Source organism: Melospiza georgiana, chromosome 7 (assembly GCF_028018845.1).
Source record: "Melospiza georgiana isolate bMelGeo1 chromosome 7, bMelGeo1.pri, whole genome shotgun sequence".
Taxonomy (NCBI): Eukaryota; Metazoa; Chordata; class Aves; order Passeriformes; family Passerellidae; genus Melospiza; species Melospiza georgiana.
In genome coordinates, this window is record NC_080436.1 from 18446909 (window position 1) to 18468689 (window position 21781).

General features: G+C 38.1%; 1 protein-coding gene across 7 annotated transcripts in view; it reads right to left on the bottom strand.

Moving 5' to 3' along the window:
• Positions 1 to 21781, bottom strand: part of OSBPL6 (oxysterol binding protein like 6) — a 96635-nt gene that overhangs the window by 57131 nt on the left and 17723 nt on the right. The window lies entirely within an intron of this gene.

Below are 21781 nucleotides of genomic sequence, written 5' to 3' on the forward strand. Positions count from 1 at the left end.
TTAACCTTGGATAAAATTGTTCCCTGAATGAGATGTTAGCTTCAGGCAGATGACATATCTTCTCCACTGCCCTCCTAATTTTGAAATAGTGCCCTTCCACATTCACTGTGCTGACAGCACACCAAGGGTCAGCACAGCACAGCTAGCTGCAGATGGGTGTGGAGAAAGGTGCTGCCCTGCACCACGTTAAATCAGATCAGGACAAACATACATTAACACTCAGACATGACTGCACACTCAAGAAATGATGCCATAGTGAAGACAAAGCTCTAGCTTCTCCAGACACAAGAGATAATCATAGAGAAGTATCATTCTGAGCCCAGATACCCACACAGAGGCAGTTAAATAATGATTTACATACTGTCCCCAGCTTCTGAATACTGCACCCTAAGAAAAATGCTCCTGCTGGAGCCAAGATCTGTGATTACTCAAAACCTTTTCTGTTTGCTGTACTAAGGGAGAGTAGAATGACTTCAGTTTATTAGTTACCAGTAAGTTGCAAGTATGAATATTATCCGTATCTTATGAATGAGTTTCAATCTCCATCAAGGAGTGTCCCACAGAATTACAAACCCAGATATTACCCACAGAGGCCACACAGCATCCCAGTGACATGAGTGGGAGGACGTGGCTGTTCCAACAGCAAAGGCTGCCCACATTCCCTGAACATCTTGGTGAATTCTGTGTTCTTTTCAGGATGACAAGTTCCTGCTAGAAGAAGCCTAAGAAGATTGGTTATGCCAAAGCCAGCTACAACAAGACTAGAATTTACAGGAATAAAGACACAAGCTGCACAGCACATTTGTTTCAGAACTTCAGAGAGAAAACCTAATGAAGATGAATCCAAAGAAAGCCTTTTCCTTTTATCCTAGCATACCAAGGGACTGCTGGTCTAGTTTAACAGCATATTCATATCCTACAAATGCATTGGGGAAATTTCAGTCAAAGAGGTGTACCAACAGGGATATCTCAAGGTCTATGCAATTTTCATTTAAATCAAAAATGAAATGACAAAAATTAGAACAAAAATATAATCCTAGTTCACAGAGCTGTGCAGTTATTTAATAGGAAATCTGCAGTCACTTTCAGCTATGAGGTCACTGATTTTTTTTTAGCAGAGTAGCCTTCAGGCAAATAAAAATCAAACCCTTTCTAAAACATCTGATCTTCACTCAGTTGACTCAAGTGGAAAAATTTATATTTAGTAATAGCACAGAAGGACAGTGGTCTGGCACTTCAAGTGTGTTCTGAAGGCTCTTGAAGCAGTAAATGCTGTTGTAAGAAGCAACCACAATGCTAGCAAGCAGTACCAAGAAAAACTGTTCTGTAAATAGCTGCCAAGTTTGGGATTCTGTCGAGTATGGGCTTTATCTTTTGAAAGGTATTAAATAAAAGTAGTGGCTTACACCTGAGCCAAGCTCCACACTGGTTCTGTTGTGGTCTCCAAGCACTAAAAGCTGAATCTAACCAGCAACTTGTTCAAACCACACTGACTTGTGACCACAACAAAACAAAAAAAAAAAAAGCCAAAAATACTAAACCACCCCCTTCACAAATAAAAGAAGTAAACATTTCTTCTTGCCCTATTTCACAGCAAAAATAGCTTCAATACTAAGCCACTATTACTTACACATAGAAATTTCTGATTAAGAAACAGTGCAGTTCAGGGTTAAAAATCAAAAAAAAGACAACTGGAATATTAGAGAAAACATGACTTGTAAGCACAGCAAAATAAATAATATTATGCAAATTAGCAAAACTTAGAACAGAGCTCTTTCTTCTTGTTCTTGAACACTGAATTTGGAGTCTTTCTATATTGCTAAGGGTCTATCTTCCAATTTTTGCTTAAAATTTGAGCAATAGATCTTTTTTAGAGCATGCTAGAAGGAATAAATCTAGTGGAACTGACATAAAGAGATGCCAGTCTCTCTAACTATGATTGAAGCAAGCAATTAGAAATCTAATTTTTGGCCAACAAATTGAGTTTACCAAAATGAAAATGATGCTTTTGAAACATTTTTAACAGGCTTTTTCCATCAGTCACTGGCAATTTTGCTGTTGATATCAATGGGAACAGAAGCCCTGAACATGGTAGTATGTCTCTAGAGAGTAACAGAAAATCTAAAAACACATTCAAAAACTATGATGATGGGTTTTGGGTGAGTGGGGATGACCTCCTCCTGGTAATCATGCATTTGTTCTGATACTGTTTCCTGACAAGTATAAGGCAAATTTTATTATCCCTTTACTTCACAGCAACTGTACCCTCTACATGGAAGTACTTTAATCAATTTCATCAGGAATCAATCAGAAAAAGAATAATGTCAGAGGCAAGGGTAACAGCAGTGGCTGTTGGTTATTAATTGCCGCATATCCAAGTAATATCAACTTGTAGGCTGCATTTTGCACACCCTAATTAAATCACCCATGAGCTGCTCAGAACCACCTGTCAGTTCAGGACCAGAAAATGTCACAGGGCATTGGCCTGCTTGACAGCTGCTTTGCCATGAGTTCCCAAGGCAGGGATCATTCACTGCTTCCAGCACACAAGAAGAGACAGAGCCTGGAATGCAAAAAGCAAACACTGCAGGGAGATTTTGGCCATTCAAAAGTTTCAGTGGCCCAGCTGAGAGTTTTGTCCTCAACTTTCTTTTATTGGCATCTCACCTAATTTGGAATTTAAAACATGGTAATTATCTACTGGTTCTGCAGTACATTGTTTATTAAAGTTCTTTACTTATTTGTTATGTAAGGTGATGGGAGTCAAAAAGCTACAGATTCCCCATTCTTCATACTTTCTCTACTTCAACTAAGATCTGAATATTTTTTCCTATACAGTTTTTTTAAAATCTCATTTATTCTCAGTTCATTAGTGGTGTGGTTTGATACTTCCTTCCTTCCCCCCCCCCCCCCCCGGCATCTTAAATCAAGCACTAAACAGATCTAAAAAAGCCTTCATTCTTCTTTTCTGTCCTCAAAGGGTTACTGTCTTTCTCTGTCTAAATAAACAAAGGATGTTTTGTGAAAAAGCTATTAGCAGAAATGATGAAAAAGTACAGATATGTAAATTGTATCAATCCAGAGTGCTAAATAAATGCATGTCATATAAAAGATAAATTAAAGTTTTCAATCTGTAACTCAAAATGAAGTCTGGACTCAAATAACAGACTTCTGTGATTAATGTTATGTTGCTCCTCACTCTGATTGAGTCTTTTCTGCAAGAGTGCCCAGAATACTTCTGTGTTTAATATCTCTTGTGTCTTGTGATAGTGGAGTAATTTGAGAAGACAATTTAGAGCACAGAGATGAATCTTTAGACATAAATGAGACATAAGTATGCAACTGTCACTGGCATTCATTCAAGGAAAACATTCAAACTGATCAGGGGCTGCTTTTCACTCGGGAAGGAAGAGGTTTTGTGTGGTGCTGTGTCACACAGTCATTCAATATTTGAGCACTCCCTGAAGGCCAACCTTTGTTCTCACACAATGAGCAATATGCAACTGCCTCTTTCCCTCTTCACTCCTGACCTTCCATGCAGGAAAACCATAACCTGCCCTTGTTACAGTACATTAATGCTGCAAACACAAAAATATAATGGAAATAAAACTTCTCAATGCAGGAGCAATGATGTGATTATTTAATAACCACTTGTGGGAAATAAGCAGTTTGTTGTTTTTCTTTCTTAACAATCAAGAGAACCAATCCCTTTAAAGACACTATTTGAGAATCAGCCATATTCCTTTAACAAAGTGTTAACTTCTAAAGGAAAGGTTTTCATCAATTCATTTGCAGTTTTGTTTGCAGACCTCTGAGCAGTGAATTTTAAATAATTTATTAAATAATTAATAAATTAATTAATAAATAGATTTTAAATAACTGATTCAAAGATAGCAAAACAACACTCAATGTAAGGGAGACACTCATTATTTATTTTGAGGTCCAATATTTGTAAGTTGGAATAAATGAGGTGTTGCAGGAAAAATGGGAAATCTAGATAGTACTAAATGATTTTTAAGGTAGAAGATATTAGAATTCATATGACTATTACCATTGCTCTTTCCAGGTATTCTGAAGAACTGCCTTCTGAAGGTTTGGATAACAAATGTACATGTCTATTCTCAGACATTCATAACAACACTGGCATATTCAAAGTCTCAATCTGATATTATATACAGCAATGCATACAGCGCCTAAATACTGCCACAAATCATTCTCTATCCCTTATTCAAGAGGCTCTAGATCCTGCCTGTTAGCTAGGAAATTAGTCCCATGCAGCATTACCCTGGAAAGGAGCTCTGATACAGACCAAACTCCTGCACGTAGCACAATTTTCAATTTCCATGATCACAGAATCATTTAGGTTGGAAATATGTTTAAGATCATGTCTAAAGACCTTTAACCCCAGGCAATGCTACAGGCTTGGAAATAAGCAGCTGGAAAAGGGCCTGGGGGCATTGGTCAGCAGCCAGCTGAAGGTGAGCCAGGGTGTGCCCAGGTGGCCAGGAAGGCCAGTGGCATCCTGGCCTGGATCGGGAGGGGCCAGCAGGAGCAGGGCAGTGATTGTCCCCCTGTACTCAGCACTGGTGCGGCCACACCTCGAATCCTGTGTCCACTTCTGGGTCTCTCACCAAAAGAAGGACATGGAGGCTGTCCAGAGAAGCAGCCCAGTCACCATCCCTGAAGGTATTTAAAAGACATGTGGCTGAAGTACTTGGTGACATGGTTTAGTGGTAAACCTGGCAGTATTAATTTGTGTTTTCATTCTATGATCGTACAGGTCTTTTCCAAATGTAATGATGGAAATAGCAAATGGTGAGCAAACAGTCAGCAGCAGGGCTGATGGTCTGCCTGAGATCACGGTGTGATCAGCAGTGTCTCTGCTGAAGGGTGATCACTCTCAGCCTTTCTCCTACATCACCTCACTGCTGGGCTTCAGCACAGCTCTGCTTTCTCATGCTTGCTTACAAGGCTTGCTGTGTGCTTGGATGTGGGCACTCATCTCCTTCACCTCACTGATCGCTCTGTTTGCTAATTTAGCTAAGTACATAACCAGACGTACACAGTAGCAATGCAACCACTAAACTCAACTGATAACAAACCCAGGGGTTTTTGTGTCTTATTTCACATGATGACAGACAAGAACAGCACTTACCTATTTTACACATGCAGTTTCCTCCAAACTCTCTCAAGACTAAACAATTAATTGGCTAAGACACAACGTTTATGTCAATAAGAGCAAAGTCTAAAGTACCACTATTCTCAATTAGGATACCACTTCTCCTTGACTGATTGATAGTCAGGTATGCAGTGAAAGTAATGGAATAAAGAAAGGTTTTCATAGATGACATCTTTTACAGCCCTACATTTCACAACCTCCCATGACAAGCATTTGTTGGAAGAATTATGAAGGAAATTAAAATAAATTAACATGGTGTTTCCCAAATGAGCAACCAAGTGTAAAAAAACCAATGTATTTAATAAGTCCTTAGGCTTTGTTCTGGTGCTCAGGTTAAGGGGTGGTTTTGATTTTGTGGTTTTGGGGTGTTTTGGTTTGTTTGTTTTTTGAGGGGGACAGTGTGCAGGTAAGAAAATCTTGTAGGTTTTTAGCTTTTAAGGTCTACTTCTGTATGTAATCCTACATCATACAGAGCATATTCCACAGGAGACAGCTGTACCAACAAAGATTGAGGAAGGATGACATTATTTCATGTCATTCTTAACAGAAGTTTGTGTGCCCCAACACTTGGTATAATTTCTTTAACTCTGAGTTATAATTTTTTCCCTGAGTGGCTAGCCCAAGCATATCTCAATAATATAAAGACTATAACAGTATTAAGAAAATTACTTGCACGGGCATGTATCTCTGTATCTCACACAATTGTGACAGACTTCATTAAATAGACTGATGAGGTCAAAAACCAGATAATCAGATTCAGACAAGAAGAGGACAGCACAACATCTGTCTTTTCTATTTTCTGCTTGCCTACACGATTAAGCAGGGTTTCCTGCCCTTGCAGGGGCCCTGAAGCATTCATGGCAATTAGTGGAGTCCCAGTATGTCCAAACCTCCAGTTCAGATGACAATTTCAAAACAAACCCTCCACCCATTTGCAGCCTCTGAGGAGTGCCTCAGCAGCTGATGTGATCCTAGGATTTTCATGGGGAAATCTTTGCTGTTCCTCAGGCTGTTGCAGTAATGGAGCGCTATTGATCAGTCTGGCACAGAAATGTTTTGTATAGCACAGAGTCAGCGTTATCAGCCTCTGTCACGTCTGGAACAGACTGCTGAGAGCAGAGGGTTCAGTTCTACACAGATTCACAAATACACACAAATAAACACAAATGTACAACCTATGCCAGTTTAACATTAAACAGGAAAAACTAACTGGTGTACGTTATCATCCTTTCTGGACTAACCTACATCTAGGACATATTTTTCAAAAGAAAAATCAAAGAAGAAGAATGCAGTACATGCTACAATATCCCTTTTTTAAAACTGAAAATATTGATGGGGAATTTTTCATTTCCATCCAGAATTTTTCAGAGAATTTTTCAATTAAAAAAAAAAATTAATCAAAACTCAGGAAGTGCATTAAAGAATAAAACATTTTCATGCATTCTTTTTTTTCCCATTGGAAAAAACCTCACAATTTTCAACAAACTCTTAAAAAATAAAAATCAGAAACCCTTATTTTCCTTATTTTACTAATTATTGATTTCTTCACCACTCAGCAACATGGACAAAAGAAAAATAGATTAGAACTCTCAAGACACTTCAGCAGGTTTTTAATAAAATTTCAACTGAACAGCAATCTAAGCAGAGAAACTAATTTTCCTTATAAAAGAGCTATAAAATATTTTCACAAAAAATGTACTAATCTTTCAGAGCACAGGAGGCTAAAAGTTTCTTGTGACCCTTGAAATCCATATTGTCTGGCTTCATTTTTCTGCCCTTCATTTATTAAGTTATCTATTATTTCTCTGCATGTTTTATTTCTGCTATCACAAAAACATTACATTTTTTCTGTATGTTTCAAAACTACCAGTAAAAATTCGATTCACAGCAAAGTAAAGAACTTCCTATTTTACTGATTTTGAACATAAACGTCAAATGTTGGTAGGATGGATTTAAAAAAAAAATCAGTGCTGTCTCAATATAAACACAATGTTTTTATGGGAAGGAATAAAAGGCTAGAATTGAGGGATTTTGATCAGGTCATAGAGAACAGAGAGAGGAGACACAAAACCAGCAGACTGGTCAGAGCTTCACCAACCAAGGTTTTTGGGGTGCTACATGGAAGGTCACATCCAGGATCAAAAATCAGAATGCAGTTTTATTCCTAGAAGCAATTAGCTTGACAAAGAATAAGGAGATCCCAGCTGCACAGGATAATGTAGTTAATGGCTTATAGGTAATCTGGGAAATATTGAGAAGGAACAGGGAGGCTGTATTGCCTCTGTGACTGCTACTAAATCACTGCATCCAGTTCTGCTGTCAGCATTGCAAAGACATTCACAAATGGGTTCAAGAGAGAACCATAAGCATGACCACAAGATTGAAAAACATCACTACTAATAAAAGATTTATAGAGGTCAATCTATTTAGTTTGTCAAATAGAAGATTGAAGTGTCACTGGATGACAATCTATAGCCCACTATATTGGGGGGAAGGAATTTATTGTTAGAATTCCTCTCAAAAGTATAGAAAAATCTTAGGGGGAAAAAGGGAGATAAATATATGCAGGTTAGAAAGAAAGCAAGTATTTATAATGGTGAAGATAATTAATACTGATAAAATAGGCTGAGGCTTACAATGGGTATTTGTGTAGAGATATGAGAAGACATTTTCAGATCCAGACCACAATTTTCAAGGTCTGGGGGTTTTTTAAATATATTCCAAAGCTCAGTCATCACTGCTGATTTGGAAGAAGAAATTCATTCTGGGCAGCCTAATGACCCATTCCATGGCAAGAGTTCAGGTTAGACTGTAATGCAGCCTCTCCCTTTGCACAAACTGAAAGCAACCAACCCAGAATAAAACCAAAGCAACACAGAAAAAGAGTGAAAAAAATCAAAGGAATAATTTTGTTTTTCCTTAATTGTACCTCTGGTGCAGCCCAATTATCTTTCCACTTAAGGTTTTCCAATTTTATCCTCATCTGTCACTAGGCATTTATTAAGTCTGATCTTTTGTCTGGAACAATGTTAAATGTTCTTCAAGTGTAGAGAAAGAGACATTCTGAAAAAATTATATTTGTTTTTCTTACTGACACACATATTAAAACCTAACTTTCCATGGAAGAGCAGGAGCACATCACAAAGTAAATCTTTTTATCTCATTATTACACAAATTTCTCTGTGCCTCACTCAGAGATCTTTTCATTAGAAAGTCAGAAAAGAAAAATAGGGAATTAATGTTAATGGCAAAAAAATACCAAAAATGTCTTGAACACTTGACAAATACATTAGGAATCACAGACATGGCTGAAAAGAGCCTGAGATGGAATAATCACTTTTGAAGTTCCTGCAAAATCTAAGACATTGACTGAAATTAAACTGAAAATAAAAACAGGCAGTTGCTCAAAAGTAGTTTCCTGACAGAGCAAATCAAAGACAAAAAAACCCCACAACAACAAAAAAACCCTTTTCTGCCCAGTTGGTTATCCCTTGACTCTCTTCCATGAGGGAAACACATGATATTGCCTATCCTCATACTAAGTCCTGCACACATCAATTGCTAGACGTGCTTAATTCTTCCTACCTTTGGAATACTAATAAATCAACATTCAGCTTCACTGACCAAAACAACAGCTTACTCAAAAGTAACATTTATTTGTCATAGAAGAAACTCTCTACTTCTAACATTGCTAATAATTTCAGCTGAAATCACACCACACTGATTTGCTTTTGCCTGTGCACAAAGCATGATCTGAGAACAGCAGTGCCCTAAGGCACCTGGCACAGAAGGAAATTTCTGAGTAGTTCTAGAATATTCTCATCATTGAAAAGCTGCATGTTTTCCATCAGTCATTGGCTTCCCAAACATATGAAAGACAGAAAATGACTGCTAATATGTATTGATTTTTATACATACACAGATTATAAAACCAGAATAGAATAATGGAGTCATATAACACAGAAAGGACAAAAGAAATTTTCCAGCTTAGCTCCTGTTTGAAATAATCCATACAACACAGCAAATGATCCAACTCCAATGCAAAAGCTTTCAGTGCTGTAAACTGACCACAAATCCAAAAAATTCTTGCAAAAATTAGTTTTATTGCATTATTAAGAATGTGAAAATTATTTCCTGCATTACTAAGAATGTGAAAATTATTTATATATATATAAATAATTTATATATATATCTAACTTTATATATATCTAAACTCAAGTCTTAGTCAAGAGTCTCTGTCAAACTTTTGCCTACCACACAGAAGAGCTCTCTATAAATGCAAAATTTGCTAGTGCACAAATACACTGTTTTTACAACACTTCAGTCACCTAACTTCAGTTTTCTCAGGTTTCCAGTTTAAAGAAAAACTGGCATAACTGAAGAATTGACCAATATGTTATAGTGAGATCTGCAGAACGGCTTGTATTTAGTAAATTAAGAGAAGGGCTGAAAGCTTGCTTGAGCCCAGTGGTACCTGCCCTAGTTCCCGGAGCGGTCCTTGTTGACACAACCTAGGCATCAACAGGATGATTAATCATATTGGACACAGTAGCAAACATCCTGTGCTTCAAGAGGATATAGGACAAAAAGTACAAAAATCTTTGGCCAAAATTAACAGTTACACATCCATAAATCAGCAAACGTGCCAACTGGCAAACAACCATCCTTCCCTCCTAACATCAAACACTGCCATTCTCTTTGAGCATTACTCTACTTGCACTTCCCAAAATCTGGGACAGGGCACGTACATTTTGGTGGCTTATAAAAAGCACCAAGGTTAGTAATGCCCAGCTGAAAACCCTGTTTCACCTGTCTAAAAACAACTTGCCTCTTAACACTTCAGTGAGTGATAGATGAGCATTATTGCATGACCTGTTGGATTAGCGTCACTTGCAAGACATGAAGTTAGTTTTCCTCTACTAGACACAAAACAACCCATAATATGCACAACAGCAGCCAAGAATAAGACTGAGACACTCAGACAGAGATACAGTCTGAAACAGGGTAAATAAAGCTCAGTCAACCAACTGAGAAACAGACTAATTTTACAGTCTAGAGAGGAGGACTATTCTGTGCTAATGATCAATGTTCACACCTGCCAGCCTCAATGGGTGCTTGTGAGATATTTGGGGCTTAAGAACCTTTCCATCTCCCAAGTGCCATATAAATAACCTGTGATAACCAGCACAAAAGATTTGTAGGGATAACAGAGCAGTAGAAACACAAATCCCTAACATGCCACTATATATTATTAAAATCTTTTTACTACAAATTCTTCCCCACCCCGTTTTCTTGCATCACCCCCAGATTCCCAAAATTGCTGTGTGTTCTGCAAGCCCATCCCCACCAAAGATAAATCTCTCTGCCCCCACTCCAGTATTTTATATTCTTCCTGCAACAATGAAGCACAGACTACCTCCCTACCGACCCAGTTATTCCTTTACATCTCATGACCGTGTCAGGCCCCCTTTACTCTTTTCTTTGTTCATGTCCTCTCATAAATTGCACACAATTGTGATCCTTTGAATTTATCTTTCCATTTCTAACCCAAGCTCTATAGATGCCCCACTTTTCAATGTCACAGAGCACTGCCTAGAAGTTCAGCTAACAGCAAAAAATTCTTTAGAAAAAGTTTTAAACATATTCTGCATTTGCAAAAAACTGCTCTTCATGGGAGAGGCTATGACTGCAGATTCTAATCACAAGAAAAAAAAGGAATAAACAAAGGGAATCTAAAATTAGGATTTAAAGACTAGATGGCTGTACCCTGTCACTCGGCAATAGCTGGTCTTTCTCTCTCCAGGGCTGAGGAAGTTTTTCTTCAGCTTCATCTGAACAAAAAAGGAATGGTATAACAGCAAGCAAAAGATGTCTTATTTTAACGCAACTAAACCTGTGGTACAATATCACTTCACCACAAAATATTTGCAATTTTCTTTGCAAAATAGTTTGTATTGAGAAGCTTAAAGTCATGCCAGCAACATCAGCACTGACTCTGGGTCAGCTGTACCATACAAAAGCATTTTAAGGAGTATAATTTTAGTATGGAGTCAGGCCAGCTATAGAAGATACAGAGTTTGCAGGTTGCAATAAATTCTCTCAAAGTCCTCATTAATGCTCCAACATAACAGTGCCATTCAAGCCCTAAATGACAAGTGCCTGCCAATTCTTTCCAACACTTTGACATTGTGCTTTACCAGAATATTTACTAGGAACTAAAACACTTTCTTTTGTGTCCAAATGCAAAATTCCCAAACTGATCTCAAGAGAGAATTCCAAATGTCTAATTTCACTATGACTTTAAAGAGACTCAGAATAGTTCTCCAGTTTCACTCGTAAAAAACAAATTCAGTTTTTTGACAAATCAGGTTCTAGGTTTGCATCTAATTCACTAATGTTGTCAGCCGATAACTATTGCCTAATTTTATCAACACACATGGTTGCTAGTATTAAAATTTTGCACACATTCTTAATTTAAAATACCACTCATGTGCAATATCTTATATTCAGCTTCAAATTTTTGAAACTTTGATTTAGCAGTTCATTAACCCAATATCAGAACTTTTCAAATCATGCCATATTTACCAGGTACTTACATATTTTTCATTCTACCTACACTACATTGGTATGAATGAAATAGTTTTTAAAAGCCCTTTGATTATATAAGGTGAATTTAAATCTTTTTAAAAATGTTACCACACATAAAATAGTTAATTGCTCTTCTATCTGTGAAAGTCAGGATTTCATATTTTACATTTTTAGAAGTAAATATCATTGGAGAGGTGCCTTTTGGAGAACTTCTCAGAGTATCGGTGATGTAGACTGAATGCAAAACCTGCTCCAAGCTCTCATACACACCACAGAACTTGGAAAGTGACAGACCAAAGTTTATTTTTCGGTGAGAGAGAAAGCAAATGACTAGTACTGGGGAAAATAAAAAGAATGGCTTCCTTCTTTTCCTGAGCAAGCACAAGGGCCCAGAGCTGGTCAGCTGCTAAGCAAGTGTGAGCAGCCAGAAGCGAGGCTCAGTGGGGAGAGCAACACTCAGGCTTTGCATTAACGTCACAGCAAACGCCGCCGCAGCTGAAAGGAACAGCCAGGAGGCAAATCCAGCACTGGCCAAAGGCAGTGACTCAGCTGCACTCAGGGCACAGCAAGGGAGGGATGCAAAACCCAGCAGTCAACAGAATTGCTGCTCCAGTGCAGACAACTGATGATGTTGACCAGGAGAGCTGAGAGGGCTCGCCTGCAGGCCTGGCCATCTCCACACTGGTCAGAGGGATGGGGTGGATCACAAGCACCAGTGAATAGCATCCTTTCTCAATTCATACAGGAAATGCAAGGTTTCTGTCTCTAATACATTCAAATAAAAGTAAGGTCTATCAGGGATGAATTTAGGTTTAAGGTCTGTCTGAATTAAAAATAATAAAAAACTTCAGGTCATCTAAAATAACATCTTGTCCTCTGATGCTTGTGAACATCAATGACATAACAGAAAGTCTTGACTGTTCCACTGTTCTGTGCTTCCTGTTTTAGAGGGCAGCTGATGTTCATATGAATGGGGAGGTCTAAAAATTCACAAAATAAGTCCATAAGCTCCATGGGGTTTTTACTGACTCAGAAAATGTAATCTTTAGAGCAGTTGAGATAACATGACATTGACCAAGAGACTGAACGACAATGCAGGTGACCTAAATCTGTTGACTTTCCAGTTCATGGAAAGATGAACTGTGCAGGAACAAATTTAGGGAAGGGAATTAAATTTAAAAACAATTTTAAAAAATATGAGACTGTTTTTGCCTTCTGGCACTGCAATTATCCAAAGTATGCTTTTTTTGGACTGTTGCAATGAAAGCACTATCATCTCTTAATCAACGAGATGGTAATAGCAGTGGATAGTTAATTATAATTATATATAATAATTTATAGAAATTGTGACTGTTGGAACATGGATTAGGGCTAATTTTTCATAATGCAACTTTTATATACACACTTCTTACAGAAAAGAAAAAAAGCAGAAAAGCATTAAAATACTTCATAAGTCTTGGACTATTTCTCTAAAGCAAAATGTTGAAATTAAATATTATTTATTTACTTGTCTTCAATTGTTTGTCTTCTCCTCTGTATGGTAACTATCCAGAAGACCACATAAGAAAATGAGCAATTCAGTGAAAGTGGTTTCTTCAAACAACCACACTGCCCTGAACAGAGGGGACTCCCCTCTCCTCATATTCTGGATAACACCATTGGTCCCAGATATGGCAGAAATGCTGGGATTGTTTCACCTCTGTGTGTAAATTCCCAGATGTTCTTCTGCTATATACAGCCACAAAACAATTTTCTATCAATCTGTAAATTACAGTATAATTTTATCATACCTGAAATAGAAATCAGAATAGCAAAATGATCCCTATGTACTTTTAACTCAATTAAATTTAACCAAAGCACAATTGTTTTCCACCCAGGAAAGCAGAGACCCAGACCACTGCACTCAAAGAGTGCCCAAACCCCAGAGGGACTGGAGGATTAAGTACCAGCATCAGATGTCAGCAGGGACTGTCACATCCTCACGGTACCCCTGCATCAGATGGCCACGCTGCTCCTCTGTTTTCTGCATGGTATCTTGTAAGTTATGATGAGGGTATGAAATATTCACCTCCTGAACAGACCAGTAACACTAAATTCCAATTTTGTCCAATCTATGTTTAGTAAGCAAATAAATATAAATTTCACCTCTGCACTTAGAACAGTGAGCAACTGCAAACAAACTGGAACTGCAGATGCAATGAAGTCAGTATGACTCTGCAGTATTTTAACCTTCCTTAGTAATTCCTCACATCTGGGGCAGCCTGCTCAGGAGGAGGATGGTTGCTTCTTTTGTGATGGGTGTGTAATGAAAAGATACACTGAAAAGTATTTCACAGGTATAAGATTTTTTAGTGGATAAAGCACCAAAGAAAACCATTGAATTAGCATGCACCAACTGCCTCAAACCATGGAGATTAAATGTTTGCTGCACTGCACACACAGGACAGTTTGTACAACATCCAGAGACATGGCTGTGTAAGTGCCAAGCACCCCTAGCACAGAGCCAGGCAGGCTGCAGCATTGTGTCTTAAAAAAAAAAAATCTAATAGAATATAATTGTAACAGTTCTCAAGTTTGTCATCAGAAGCTTTTACAATCTGAAAGTATTAATGGGACCATATAAGGCACTGGCTTCCTAGAAACAATGTGAAGCATTTTCACTTTGTGCTAATGGAGAAATGAGAAAAAACCAGCAAATCAAAAAGAAACACATAATTTTCTATTATTGTACAGCAACTGCTGAAAATATTGTCATTCACTAAAAGAATGTCCTCCTGCTTATCCCGTACTCACACAAACCTGGTTTCAAAACGACAAAAGTCACTGGTATTTGTTCTTCCACTGCTGCAATAAAATCCCACTAGCAAGTTCACAGAGGCTCTGCATTGCACATATCTCACTTTTTCTCTGGTACCTCTGCCTCAATCTTACCCTAAAGTTTCACAGCTGATAATGCAGGGCATTGTACCCTACATTCATCCTCTGCATTCTGGAATACTCTCTGGTACAGTTGTTCCATTTACTCTCCACCTATCTAGTTTGCAATGAAAAGCTACACACACGACTAAACCAACACTGACATATGTGTTCTGCTACAGCAGCTATTACTAATAACTCAATGGTTACATTAATTTATATCACAGGCCTCAATGGAAAAAAAATCTCATAAGGATGACCAATTAAAGATTAAAAATCGGTGCAGCTAGTACATTCCAAAAATAAAACTGATCAGTAACTCTAAACATCTCAGATTATTCATCCATGACTGGAAAGCCTTTGTAGGAACCTTTTACGTCAAAAGTGGCATCTACAAATTTCCACTTTGAAGAAGCAGGGAGAGGATTTGTAGAATATTAACTGCATATAGATCCCTCACATCTGCATGTTTTCTAAAATAACAGTATCAAATTCCAGATGGGTATTTCCCTGACATAATATATTCCATAAATTAGAGATGATAGAGCTAATTGACTGTTTATAAATAAAGTCTGCCCGCTGCAGCACAGAGATGTAAAAACAGAATGTACAACAGAGTTTTCCACATGGCAATGATGAACCAAAAAAGATTTTGTCAATGTTTGGTAAATTATAGCTGGATATGACTCTGCTGTGGCCTATTTAGGTCTTTTTAGAACTATTTTTGCCTGCTTTCCAAGTGTTGTTCTTTACACAAGCAAACCACTAACAGATTGTGTTTGTCAATGTGATCTGCAAAAAACTTGTTTCTTCTCACAATAAACTGCTGCCCCATTTAAAATGCTGTTTGTGGCACAAGGTGTTAAGTCAAGTTCTGCCTCCAGAGAACACAGCAGGAGCTAAGTGTCAAGCCCATATTTATAAAGAAGATAAGCCTGCTTTTCCAGACCATATTTTCATGCAGAGGTTTAAATAAAAATCCTGTTTCATTATTTATAACAATGATTTCTAACTTGTCATAATGAATCCAAAACGGAAGTCATATAAAACTAAAGAGCTTTTATATTAATTAACAAACTTCATGTTGTTGGTTTTTGCTTAAACAAGCTATTTCAGTCTGCAGGGTTACTCATAGGAACCCATGATAGACAAGTGCCAATATTTGCCATACACTGTATTAATTCATATGCCAAAAAATCATAGGCTAAGGATGTCACAGAGACCACAGCAATATTAATTCTGCCTGGAAATGGTATCAGCTTCTTTAATCACATCCATTAGACAAAGAGAACTTAAAAGTACTAAGAAGTGGCATAGCAAAAAGGTAGAGACTTACAGCATCTATGCAAGGCCATCTGCATGGTAATGAACTGCTGCAGGAAAAGGAATCTGAGGTGAGTTTTCAGTGGTCATAAACATTTTGGGAGAGATGGCATTTGAACATATACAGAATCTGAATCCAGCACTACCAAGGATGGTAAACCCTTGAGGAAAGGCAGTTTATGATCAAAGCCAGAAATACCCACAGGATCAACATTTTGTCGAGGCCTCATTTAGTTTTAGCATAGCAAAACCGAATACTGAAATGCTGACAGGACAGACCATGTTCCTGAGATGCTGCTTCTAACACAGTCATCCGCTTCCTCCATTGAGGAGGAAACAGCAAAATTATAAAGCAAGAGCAAATACAAACGAAAACTCCTAGATTAAATGCTTGATGGTTCTTTTTTCTGTTCCTTCTAAAATGAGGTAATGATGTCTTCAGCTGGAAAGGAGACAAAAATCCAATAAAAGGATTATCCAGCAACTTTAGTGTAAGATTAAGACTGCAATATTCACAATTGCACCACTATATAGCACAGAAGATAATAAGAGAAGGATATGTTATAAACTATTTACAAATTTTCTTTGAAATTTGACTCAGACAAAGAAAATTATTAACCCAGCCTGTCCTCTAAATGGGGAAGATGCATAAGAAAGTACAAGTGAAAGAAACATCAAGTAAAATACTCCCAGTTTTCATTTTTCTGTGTGTACATAGCAAATATTCAGCTACTTCCCTTGACTTTAAAACATTAAGCAAATGCAAGTACCCAGTATACATGTATAATATATATATAATAAGTCTAATATTGTTTCATTTTATTAAAATATTTGCATGTTTTCTCAAGTCTTTAGGAAGCTACATACATTTGTCCATCACAAATATCTCACTTTCTCCTCTTCCATCTCCTGCTGCTCTGAGGGCTTCACCAAACTGGAGTTGGCACTTCAGTAAGATGCTTTTCAAAGAAAAAAATCACTGATTTTTGAATGGCTTGTGACTGCTGGCAAGGCCAATAATAGGGAATGTAGATTGTAACTGTACCTTGCACAGAAAGGACAATGGCACTGATGTTGATGAGCTGCTCTGTAAATCCTCACAACAGGATAAAGGACAAGTAATAAGGCCTTTTTCTGTGACTTTTACATCAAAGAAACCATAAGGGCTTCACATTTGTATGGTCTATGCATCAGAGCAAAAGGGGCTGTCACTCCATTTCTGCTGCCTTCCTCTTCTTCTGCTACCACCTCTATATATTTGTGTGGCAACCATCACCTCACTGTCACAAGGGAAGTAAACTGAAAGCCAACAGTTCACATAATCTAGCAGAAAAAAGCCTATCGCATATTGTACTGCATTAAGTGAACTACTGTTGGTTATAAAAGTAGAACTAGTTAAAGAATAGTTCATAAAAGCATTCATTCTATTACCATATTGACAGTAGCTTTCATTAATTGAAGATAGATTTTCAAGGGTTTTCTTTATCATTTCATTCACTAGACAAATAAAAGCATGCTAAATGGAGATGCCACAGAATTACATATCCGGGTCTCCAACATTTCCTTATTTTAGTCTGTTGTGACTGTCATTTCAAATCTTGGGTTTCTTTATAGATTGATTCTTTGCTCTTTGTCTAATCAGAAATGACTCATCTCCTAAATTATGATGAAAAATTCCAGTAATGGTACAGTCAATCAAATGGAATAGAGCCAAAGACTTGAGGTATCACTTTCTTGAAGAATCTTCCAAATACAAATATATTATCTGTTCCAGAGTGGCATAAGTTACTACTGTTGCCTTTAAAAGCTCTAATCATGATTTTACTGCATAAAATAAAGGGGCAAAAACCAACCTGCTGACACTGAAATGTTCTAGGTTCACATCATCAGCTAAAATACTTGTACTTCCTGTTACACAATATTGGGATAAGATTTTTATTTACAAATCAAAAGGAAAATGTCACCTCAACTAATGGCACGTGAAAGTCTGCCACAAACAGAAGCTCCAGTATAGGATCAGTTACCTGGACCTCTCTCTCCACAATTTTGAAGCTGAAAATAATGCAAGACAAAAAGAACTGTAGAAAAAGCTCTGATTCCTTATGCTGTCCTGAATGCAATACACAATGATAAACAGTAATCACAAATTTGAAAACAAATCTATTATTATTTACTATGAAGAAGCTATAAATAGAATTTTCTAGGTAGTCCACAACTGTCAGTTTAATTCTCCTTGATCTAACTGCTGTGTACACTGCACAGCACCATCTCTATTGAGCCATCCTATGGACCTGGTGGAGCATCCTGGCAAGAGCAGGGGTAAGTGAAGTGCCTGGCACTGACCATCAGGGACACTGGTCTCCTTTTGCTTCCTTGGAAATGATAAAGTGCCATGGCCACTTCCAGAGAATAGATTTATTGAAATTGGGGCGCTCAAAGCATCACATCAGAAAGTGAAGAACAGAGGAATTTGTCATCAGGTCCACACTTGTCCTCTTCATTCAGTTCACTGCAATTGAGCAATTAACTCAGAGCTCCCCTAAAAGAAAAAGCCACCATGAAACCTGCACCCCAAAGTCTGAACTACTGCTCCAAGAGAAACAAATATTGCATGCAATTACATTTCTCTCTCTGGATTACTAAGCATGGGAACATATTAAGATGTAAAACCAAAGTGACATTCTACAACTAAAAACCAGGACAGAAACAACACCTACATCCTGCAGCATTGTCCCTACAGGCCTGTATCTATTTAATGGTATTTTAATCGTGCAAGAAGGTTGACGTAGCTCTCTTTGAGCTGTTTTTTCAATACAATAAGGGTAGTGGCTTGTGGATCTGCAAATATCCAATTAGCCCTTATCTAGCATTTGGAAAAATTATACCATATTATGCCAGGGGAAAAAAACCAAACCTTTACCATAATTTTTATTATGCTTGGAAATAAAAGAGGAATAAGAGGCAGAAATTAGAGGAACATGGTATGTTTTTTAAAAGTTCCTATCTTGGTTTGGTTTAGCATGTTTTCATATCAGCATAATGAAATACATAATTTCATTTTTAAAAGGAATGTTAGTAATTTCCTACCTGGCAAAGCTGGCACACCCATGTCAAATACAAGAGCAGTAATTCAAAACTTGGGAATGGCCAGAGCCCACTGAGTCACATATTAAAAGCAAACTTACAGCAACCAAATCTCACTCTTCACTAACACAGCTAGTGGTCTGCCATCCCAGAAAAGGTACTGGTGTGACCCATGGAATCAATGAAAGCTTTGCCAACACAAAGCCACTGTGACTGCTGCCACTCTGCTCTGCCTGAAAGCCCCTGGAAAGCAGCCAGGACTCAGGAACACCACACCTCCATTATCTTCCCTCCTGAAGGCTGTAAAGGCAGGAGAGCATTTATGACTCACTATGCTCCACTCTGCAGAACTGGGATGTTCTGCAGTGCCCTAAACTCTACAAGCACACAGAAAAATTAAGTTTTAGTCACAGTGACACTAACTATTCTAATTTGAGATATTTATCCTGGAATGCTTTACACTTCTACTGTTTGCCCATCTGGTGGGCTGAAAGGTCACAAAAGCCAGTTATTACTGGCTTCCCAGAAATACTTTTGCTCTAATACACAGATTTTAATCCTGTAATATGAAAAAATGCATCCTAATTGAGATTATTTAATAAATGCTTTAAAATTGAAGTGTTGACAAAACTTCGGGAAAGGGAAAAACACCACACTTATATTGGGTCACTCTGTGCTTCTGAACCATATGAAGGTGGAAATATGCAGGGAGCTCCAGGAGCAAGACTTCTTTCCAGGAATTAACTAGCATCACCAGAAATGCCAGCACTTCCTGACCACATCCCCAGACAAGCATCCCCAGACAATTACTATATAAATACTATTTCTACACATGACAACTGTCATCAAAGAAGCCCAGATTAATTATCTAAGTAGCATATTCACACATCAGACAAAGAGGCAGAGGTGAATCCTAGATCCCTTCTTCAGAGAAAGACAACTCCAGTATTGGATACATCCAGATACATCTTGATGTACAAGCTCACCTTGGAAAATTGCAACTAAAAAAAAAAGGTCTATGTATCAGTACAGCCAGTTCAAGGATATTACACTTGTATGTATTTGTTACCAGTGAGGCTCATTGAAATCAACACTGACATTTAATGGGTCTCATTTCTTACTCCAGAAGATATATGGAAAAGGCACAAATCCTCACCGTGATCTATCACACAAAAGTAACAGACTTGTTCCTAAGGAACACCACAAATACAAAGCAAACCCACCAAGGAGAAAACAGTGCTGTGAAGTACTTATTCATTGGAAGAATCCGACACACTTATGCAGATTGAAGCTGCTGCAAAAATGCTTCAAAGCTGCAGATGCTGCTTGCATTGCCTTTCTTGAACCAGAAAAAGCCACTATTAGAGCCAGGACAAATAGAGCACATAATGACCAAATACATCATCTTTACATCTGCAGTGCTACAAACCAAGTCTTTAAAGCCATATGGGAGATAAGGGTGCAGCAGCTCCAGGCTAAGGCAAAATACAAATCACTTAAAGAGCACCTTCACACTTGCCACACAAAAATCATCAAAGAAAAAGCCCCTCAGAATTATGAGTCAATTGCTGTATTGTTACTTCTTTGGGAAAGCATTTTAGTTGTAATTATTCAAGTACCAAAATGGAAAACTGAGCATTCTAAATATCATAAAAAATTGTTTTCTCTTAGTACAGATAATCAAATTACTGTTTCTCAAAAGCTCTTCACATGCTCACATTCACCGATCAACTGTATAGCATTATCCAGTCATTGCTGTTCGGAATTCAGGAAAAAAGAAAGGAGAAAGGCCCGTGATATGTGAGTATGAGCTCCTGGCTGGGGCACATGCCTCCAAGGCACTGGGGTACCTCCAGACAATGGTGATAGGTTTGCTTTCTTGGTAGCATAATTCCTGCTTTTATCTCTGGGATTTTTACACACTAGGATTTATTATGTTGGGTGTATTTCTGACTTCTGGCCACAGCAGGTATTTTTACAGATGTTCAAGAATTATTGCCCACTGCAGAGCTGCATGTGATGTGATTCAATAACACGGGTGGCTTTGTTGCCCACAAAATTCAGCCTCTTTACCCAGTGTGCAACCAGCCAACAATGACACACCTGAGAGAGACAGAGCTGGCAGGCGCGGGTGCTCAGTGGTATTCCCAAATCAAGCACACCAACTAGCACAACGTTCTGCAAGTTGTACATTTCAGCAAACAAAGGACTTTGCATGTATTGACTACAAGTTGCATAGCTCTCTTATTAATCAGTATTCTGTCTTGCACTGGCTAATGATTCTCTCATTTCAAATGCCAAACAGTGCACGGGCTCTCTCTCACCTCCGTTGAGTCGGCGCTTTCCTGGCTCCGGGATCCTGAGTCTGGTCCTGACCTCCCCCTGCTGGAAGCACCTCGTACCCAGCCGGAGCGGATCCAGCACAGTTGCTGAGATTGTTTTATTCGTTTCGTCTTTACCTTGAGAGTTCTGCCATACGTCCTCGTGGCTGGTAAATTCTGCTTTCTTTGTGTCCACTACCCTTCTTCCCAAGCTTTGGCAACCCACTGAGATCACCGATGCATGTCAAGCCTTAAACCTTAACAAGGCAATTCTACCAACAAGTAATTTGTCTTTCTAACACCTAGGCGTCACTTGGACCTTGTTGGCTGCTCTCTGTTTCACACACCAAATCGCCCTTCCTGCTATTTA